This window comes from Chinchilla lanigera, unplaced genomic scaffold, assembly GCF_000276665.1.
Source record: "Chinchilla lanigera isolate Chin_1 unplaced genomic scaffold, ChiLan1.0 scaffold00039, whole genome shotgun sequence".
Classification (NCBI taxonomy): domain Eukaryota; kingdom Metazoa; phylum Chordata; class Mammalia; order Rodentia; family Chinchillidae; genus Chinchilla; species Chinchilla lanigera.
In genome coordinates, this window is record NW_004955440.1 from 14,532,976 (window position 1) to 14,541,079 (window position 8,104).

Sequence of the window (8,104 nt, forward strand, 5' to 3'; positions counted from 1 at the left end):
GTCCTGTGGGCCCCGGACCTGCGGCGTCGGGACTGACGCTTGTCCTGCTGATAACCACTGCCCTCCGCGAAACGGCGGCTGCCCACCCCGGGTTAAATTTTGCATAAGGTTTAATTTCAGCTGCTTCGGTGGGCTGTTTATGACTGAAGCGGTGCTCCTTGCGTGCGAAGTTCATAGTAACTGCACCCTCAAGAATTTCTTCAATGAACCTGCAGTCCCGCCTTATTGTCAACCTCGGGTGTGTGGGGATTGGTTGTGTGACTGTCAAAAGAAAGCCCGAGGTTTCTGTGATTGGTTTTCTCTTTTGACTATTAATATTGCAGGAAATGCACTTAAGCATGGGATTGGCTGCTCCAGTTCTGATCTCACTAGGTTACCTTGTTGTTACTACTTTCTCCTGTGATTTAATCACTTTGCTCTTGGCGTTTGATTACTTGAAAGGCTTAACATTTTCAGTAGATGAATACGGACATGGCGTGAGCGTAAATATTCAGTTTTTTTAAAGAAAGAAATCAAACCCCACGACCTAAGGCTGAGGTTTAGAGCTGAGCCTTATGACAATTCTTTTTGGTTTTGTTTTATAAAATTTGTAACTTCGCTCAGTTCTCTATGGGAAGGATAGTTTTGCTGTAGGTACAAGAATTAATTGAACTGTGTAAACGACATTTTTTGGGTATTCTTGTTTTATAGGTTTTGGCCCCAAAAAGAAAATATCTTCTGAATCTTAAAAATATCGATACTGTATGTAACTGAGTGGGTCGTATTATTTTAGAACTTGAGTCAGGAAACCTATTCTAGAATGAACAGTTAACCCTCGGAAAATGAGATACTTTTTTTGCAGTCAGCTATACACGTGATCCTCATTTACAACGTTTAGGTTTTTGAGGAAAATTTGCAGATTAGTTTTTGTAAGTGTTCTATTAAAAATAAGTGCTTACCGGGCGTGGTGGCACACACCTGTAATCCTAGCACTTGGGAGGCTGAGGCAGGAGGATCGTTGCGAGTTCGAGACCAGCCTGGGCTACAAAGTGAGCTCAAGGCCAGCCTGAACTGCACAGCGAGACCCTGTCTCAAAAAGGAAAAAAATAAAAATAAAAATAGGTGCTTAACCTGTCATTTTTGTGCTATTCACTTTCTCATAAAATTTGTAATTTTCATTGTAGAGAATGAATACTAAACTCAAGTTCTGTTCACTAGCCTGCCTTAGGTACCCAGTTTTAAGGAAGAAAAAAAGTCCAAATTCTGATTGGACTAGGGTTGAAATACAGGACCTCTGGAGTTCTTTAAATCAAAGCCAAATAAACTGTAATAGCTAAGATTTATCGTGTAGTCTTTTTTCGCTTCCCATAATGTTCATTTGGGTGTTAGTTTTCCTTTTTCCCTTTCCACTTCCCTTCCTCCCCTTTTTCTCTCTCTCAAGAACATGTTCTATTTATAGCAATTCTGTTATTAAGCATAATGATGTATTTAAAAAGTTCTACCTTGATAAAGTTTTAAAAAGCAGTAGAACATAAGTTCTGCAAATGTTTTGTGTTTCGCTTGAACTGTATTTTAGGTCAAGTTCAGCGTCTGAATAAATATATTAGTTATCTTCATGATTATTTTAAAATTACATAGATTCGTTTAAAAACCCTTGGGTTATTGGATTTGTGTTGACTAAGATTTTTAAATAGTTCTTTCCTGTTTGATGAGCAAGATCCACAGCCTCATTTTGAAACTTCAAGGATAGCCCACTTTTTTACCTTCTCATAAATTAAAACCCATGTCCCTGTAACTATTGAACTATCATTAGGCTTTGTTTATAGAGTCATGGATTCGATTTTGAGTTACCTTTTGACAAGGCCTTGTTGAGGTATTATAAGTGATCTTTGGCTTTGGTAGTCTGCCGCTGCTGTTGACCATGTCATGCTTTTGGCCTTTTCTGCTGGACAAGCAAACGTCTTTAATTTCTTTTCTCCCCCTTCCGTATTTTCAGTCTTGCTTACCATCTGCCAGTTGGCATCCTCTGGTACTTGGTCTCTGTGGTGTTCCTCATGGCTCTTGATACAGATTTGGTACTGTAAACTTAAGTTTCTTTAAAATGAAAAGGAGAAGTATCAGATGATCAATGATTTTGTCATTTCATTCCATTCATTGAATACTTTTTGTGTCCCAGATACTGTACTAGGAATTAATGTCTATTTTATTTAGTCCTTTTTAAGTCAACTTTTCTGGGGTATAATTTTATGTACAATAAGATGTATATTTACGGTAGGATTTGATGAGTTTTGACAAATGGAAAATGAGACATTTCCAACATTGATTAAACAACCAAAAACTGAACAACTCCAGTATCCAACAATAGATGGATATAAAAACATGTATCAATTCACTGGAATACCATTCAGCAATAAAAAGGAATAGAATGATAGATGCAACACTGGATGAATCTAAATGCTGAGCAAAAGAAGCCAGATACAAACAAGTATGCATGCTTCCAGTTACATGAAATTCTATAGGAGGCAAAACTAATTACACTGAAACAACAGCAAAAGCAATGACTGCTTGAAACTAGGGGAAAAGAAGCACTGTAAAGAAGCACAGAGAAACTTTATGGCTAGTAATGGCTCTAAGAGGTGCTACAGTTTTCTGTTGTGTGTTTTGTTTTGAGACAGTCTCACTAATTCACATTGGCTTTGAACTGACCGTGTAGCCCACGGTGGCCTCGAACATGCAGTGACCCTCTTGCCTTAGCCTCTGAGTGCTGGGATTACCGGCATTCACCACCATGCCCTGCTACAATTTCCTGTTTTATAGAGGAAGAAAACGAAAAGTCTTACTCCTAATAATGGCCAGGGCTACAATTCCAACTCTAGCCTTTAATGGCACAGAAGGCTTTTTCCGTAGTTACCATTCTTCACATTCAGAATTCTTAACAGAACTCAAAATTGTATCTGAACTATTACTAATTTTAGTATAATTTTTGTAAATAACACTTCTTTTATAATTTTGAGAACTGTAAAAGCTGAAGTCAATAGTCAGTCAGACTATTATTAAGAAACGTAACTTTTTCAGCACTTACCTCTAACTTGCCACTGGTTTGAACAGTCATTTCTTCCCTCATGTTTTTCCTTTTGTGATGCTTGAGGTTCAGACCCTGGGCCTGGCATGTTCACATGTGCAGATACATGCTTTACCAGGGACCTACGTGACCTGTGTTGACTTTGTTCTTTGCTTCTCAGATTTTCTATCATTTTTCTTAGCAGTTCATTAATTTTGCTTCTGGGTGAACCATATCCAGTTAATTTAAGGATCCTGGGCCTTGTCTCACAGAATGGTTCTGTATTAGCACCATTATATTTATCTGAGTATTTTAAGTTATTTTAAGCAAATAAATGTTTGGGAAAGTATCCTAGTATTATTTAGATTTTTGTCTTAATTCAAGTGTAATCTCTGAAGGGCACAACAGCTTTGCTTGTTTTCTTCACTAATAATATATTCAAGAGGCGAGAACTGTGCCTGGCACGTGGTATATATAATATGTATGTATATATTACATATAATATAATATTTATACACTATGTAATATATATTTTTAAAATATATGTGCTTGAGAGGTGTTTGTTGACTTGTTTCTTTTTCTAAATCAAGCACTTTGTTTTTGTGTGACTACCTGTGGTCACACACACACACCATCTTTGTTATATCTTCGAGTGTGTGTGTACGTGTGTGTATGTATTGTGTAATTCATAACCACAGTTTGGTAACTTCTTCCAGGAATTCTTTTCACTGCCACATATAAGTAACTATTAAATCTTTTGTTTCCTTTAAGTCAGAGCCCTCTTTAAGGATAGAGCTTTTTTTTACACATAGGTATAGCTGCAATATTAGTCTTTATCTTGTATTAATTTTTGTAACTATATGTAGACTTGTATATGTCTTCATACCAGCAAGACTTAATTTGCATAATTCATGTGATTCATTTTATTTAAAAGAAAAAGAATGTTACTGATTTGAACTGTCATTTCTCCCCTCATATGTAGCTTAATTTTTGCCACTACCTTAATATCCTAAGTGATATCTGACTGATAGGGTAGGAGATTTTTAAGTCCTAATGTCTTTTAAAAATTACTTTTGGCACTAATATATTTCATGCTTTTATAGAGGATATAAAGTGTGATTTTATAAATTTATACCTTGAAAGCACAAAACATTTCTTTTAACAAAAGCAAAAAACATGTCATATATTATCGGAATGCCTGGTGTTATCTAAATAAGATGTTGGAAACTAAAGGGGTTTATATACTAAAAGTTTAGGTAAGACTGTGTGCTGAAGTTAAGTTAGGAATAAAAAGTACAGACCTTGATTTCATAGAACTTACATGAGTTACTGAGGCAAAGCATCTGGAAAAGTTCCAGAAAATATTAGGTGAAGCTATCAGAAGCACATTAGAAGTTAAATGTTAATGTGTTTGAAAAGACTGAGAGAAAATTTAGAGAGTACACTTCATGGAGAGAAACTACAATGTGGACTTTTAAGTTTGGTTGTAGGGTATATGTTGAAGCAGATACTTGAGCACAGGAATACTTAAACCAGGTACTGTGGAAGTAAAGGAAGGTTTTTTTTCATGTTTTCTATCTATCTTTACCTGTCCTTTCACTGCTGATGCAAACTTTAGGCGGGTAACACTTTGTCTTGCTTTATTATCCTCTTGGCTCTTTCTTTTGGATATGCAGACATCTTTTACTTTTTTTCCTCTCTCTGTTCCCATCTGTGTCTTCAGAACTAGAAATAGAAATAGAAGCACTCAGGAAATATTTGATGAATGACTGAACAAAAATTGGAATGGAGATTCGGTTGAAAAAAAATCTAGAACTATACTAGATTATATACAGGTTTAACTGTTGGGCCCAGGAGTTGGTAGCGTCTTTGAAGTGTGGGTCTGGAGTCCTTTCTAGCTCTGTTTTGGCCGTGGAACTTGGGAAGTTGCCTATTTTCTCTTAGCTTCAGGTTGTTCATCGCTATCATCACAACATATATTAAATGTGTTAACTGCGTGTGTTGAGCCTGTGCCGGGCACATTATTAAATTCAGTAGGTAGTTTAGAGCTCATTATAACAGGACTGTTTGAATACAGTTATCTTTTTTCCAGAGAAACAAACTGGGGCTTTAGAAATTAAAGAACTTGCCCAGGATCACTTACCTAAAATACAACATGGTAGTAGGATTTGAAGTCGGGTTCTATGGCTGATTGGACTCCATAGCTCTTGAGTTTCACCTTTGTATTACTTCATCTGTTAAAGGAGTGGCTTGAGAAGATGATAGTTAAAGTTCATTATACTTTCACTGTTGTACCATTTATTATCATAGGGATGGCGGATTCTTTGGAAAGTTTTTTGCTTAAGGGAATATTATGAAAGAAACCTTAGAATCTGCCTTTTATATATATTTATTTTAAACAAATGTAAAGAAATGATGTATCTGTGGCAAAAATTTAGATTTCATTTGTGTCTAAAAATGAAGTCTTATAAATATTTGACAGGTGGAATGAGTAGGTTGGTTTCAAATAATAGGAACTACATCAAGTTAATTTAAGGATCCTGGGCTTTGTCTCACAGATTCCCAAGAAAGGTTGAGTAGCTGCGGCCCATCAGTAGCAAGTCATTGAAATTCAAAATCATTGAATTTTAACAATTTCAAATCTCTTAAGCACTCTATTAGTTAGCTGTATGTGTTCCTGGGGTAGGCTATGTAGGTTCCAGTCCTTGGGCAGATTAGTATCATTTAGAAAATCCCATAGAATTGTTGAAAGAACGAATTGTAGTATGCTTTGAACAGTTTGTGGCGTGCAGTAGGTATTTGATAAATGCAGCTGTTATGATTGTTACATTTCTGTCACTTCAAAATTCCACATTCTTGAGATGGAGACTGTTATGGTTTGGCTTGCATCAGGTCTAAGTTTGCCCATTGGGGAGCAGGGGAAATTAGTACAATATGTATGTGTTGGTCAGGGCTACCCTCCCAGCTAGGGAGCTGACCTGAGAGATCTGATAGGTATATAACATGATCACAAGTTGAGAAGTTAAACTATTTCAATCCATGATTTGACCCAGGGTGAATTTGTGTACTAGTTTTTTTTACACATCATAAATTATTTTAATAAGATTAGAATATTTTGATTGAGTTTTAAAATTTGAATTAAGAATTAGAAATCTGCATAGTCTTTTTAAAGAATGGAAAGCTGTCACACTTACTGATTTTCAGATTCATGAGGGATAAGTTTTGTGTAGCATTGAAGAAATTACTGAAACGTCATACCCCTCAGTTTTCTAATTTCTGAAATAGAATTGGCCTGAGTGACCTTTAAATTACCTTTGGCTCTAAAAATTATTTGCATCTGAGAATTCACATGTCTCTCTACTAGGAATACTCTCCTGTTAATTAGATGAAAAGCACTACAATTGTGATAATAAGTATCAGGAATATATTAAGATGTAAGTTTTAACTCTTTAACACTATTGACATGCCACCAGTTTGGCTCAGAGTTCATTTTTTTTAATAAGAATCAATCACATCCACTATTGATATTAATTTTTCCTAGAGCTCAGTTGAGCAATCTTCTCTATATCTTGGAATTGATCATTTCCCTGGTTTTAATTTTCTTTATCTTTACTACTCATTGCTCTGAAATGTTCTGAATTTTGGTAATATCTTTAGTCATTTTTCTACTACTTCATGTTTTTCACTTGAGTTTATTTGTAAGAGAGTATGTGAATGTTATGTATATATGAGATTGTGAGAAAAAGAATGTGCTTATCTTGCAAGTAGACTAAATGCCTTAATGAAGTTATCTTATTTGTTTTATTCAGTACCTTAGATAAGCAGGATTATGACCCATGTACTTCTGTTGGTATCGTAACTGATGAAAAGTTTATAATACAGACATTGTGTTACCCAGACCAGTTGGATTGAGTTTGGTTTTATCAACATACAGCTCTGTTATCTTCATTTAGTCTTAAGTTAGTTAAAGAGGAAAAGTGGTGAGGCGTACATAGGGGCAGCAGTGAAAAGGCTGATAGGAATAAGCCATAAAGGAGGCCAATAGTGATGGTAGAAGATCCATCATGATTTTTTGATTATTTGCCTTGTCTGTTTTGTGGAAGTGGAGCACAACTTTAAAATTGTCTGCGTCGTCATTCAGGACTGTGCCTTGTGGAACTAATACAGTAGAAGAAAAACGACAGTTACTTCCAGATTCTTCTCAGCACCATTTCCTTATATGTATGGGCTTTTTTAGTTTTTTTTTTCCTTGTCATTATTGCTGTGAAGTGGGAATCACTGTCTAGTAGCTCTCTGATTTACATCTTTACTTCCCAGAAAAGATCTATGATTTCCTTTTTTTCATTTTCAACAATTTATGATTTCTGTTGGTATTGTTAGCCACAGGTATTGCTAGCACTGCTGTGATCTCTTACTTGTATTAGTAACTGAAGGACATGTTGTCTTGGTTGGAACTTAGGGAAATTCATGATTATTTTCTTATCTAAGGTCACAGATCCCTCAGTGCTTTCTGTGAATGCTTTAGGGGTTTGTGACTTGAGATTCAGAACTCTTTAGAGATTTCTGTGGTTTAAATGCCATTCCTGTGGCATACTTCTTCCAAATATTTAGGCAGGTGGCAGGTTTTATTTCCATCACTATGGAGCTGCTGCTGTAATCAGAATTGTGTTACTTTTATGTTTAAGACATTTTCTACTACCTTTTTCAAATTGAAAAATAATAGCTACACATGATTTAAAAATAAAAATATAACAGTACAAAATGATGTACATAAAAAGTGTTCTTTCTTTCCTAGGTCCATACTGTTAGCAGAATGTGTGCATATATTCTAGAGAATTTCTAGATAAATGTTTTTACTTGATCAAGGAGCCATTTTACAAGTTATTAATATGTCACCTTAAAGTTAGTATCTCAGTCTAGAGTCATAACAGTCAGGTAATACTGATTTTAAATTTCTTTCCTTTAAAATCTTCAGGAAATTGCGAATTGGCAGAGTATAGCTTTCTGTTAGGTTGTTTGGAGTTTGGATAGCTAACTTTATTTTTTGTTTGTTTGTTTCTGTTT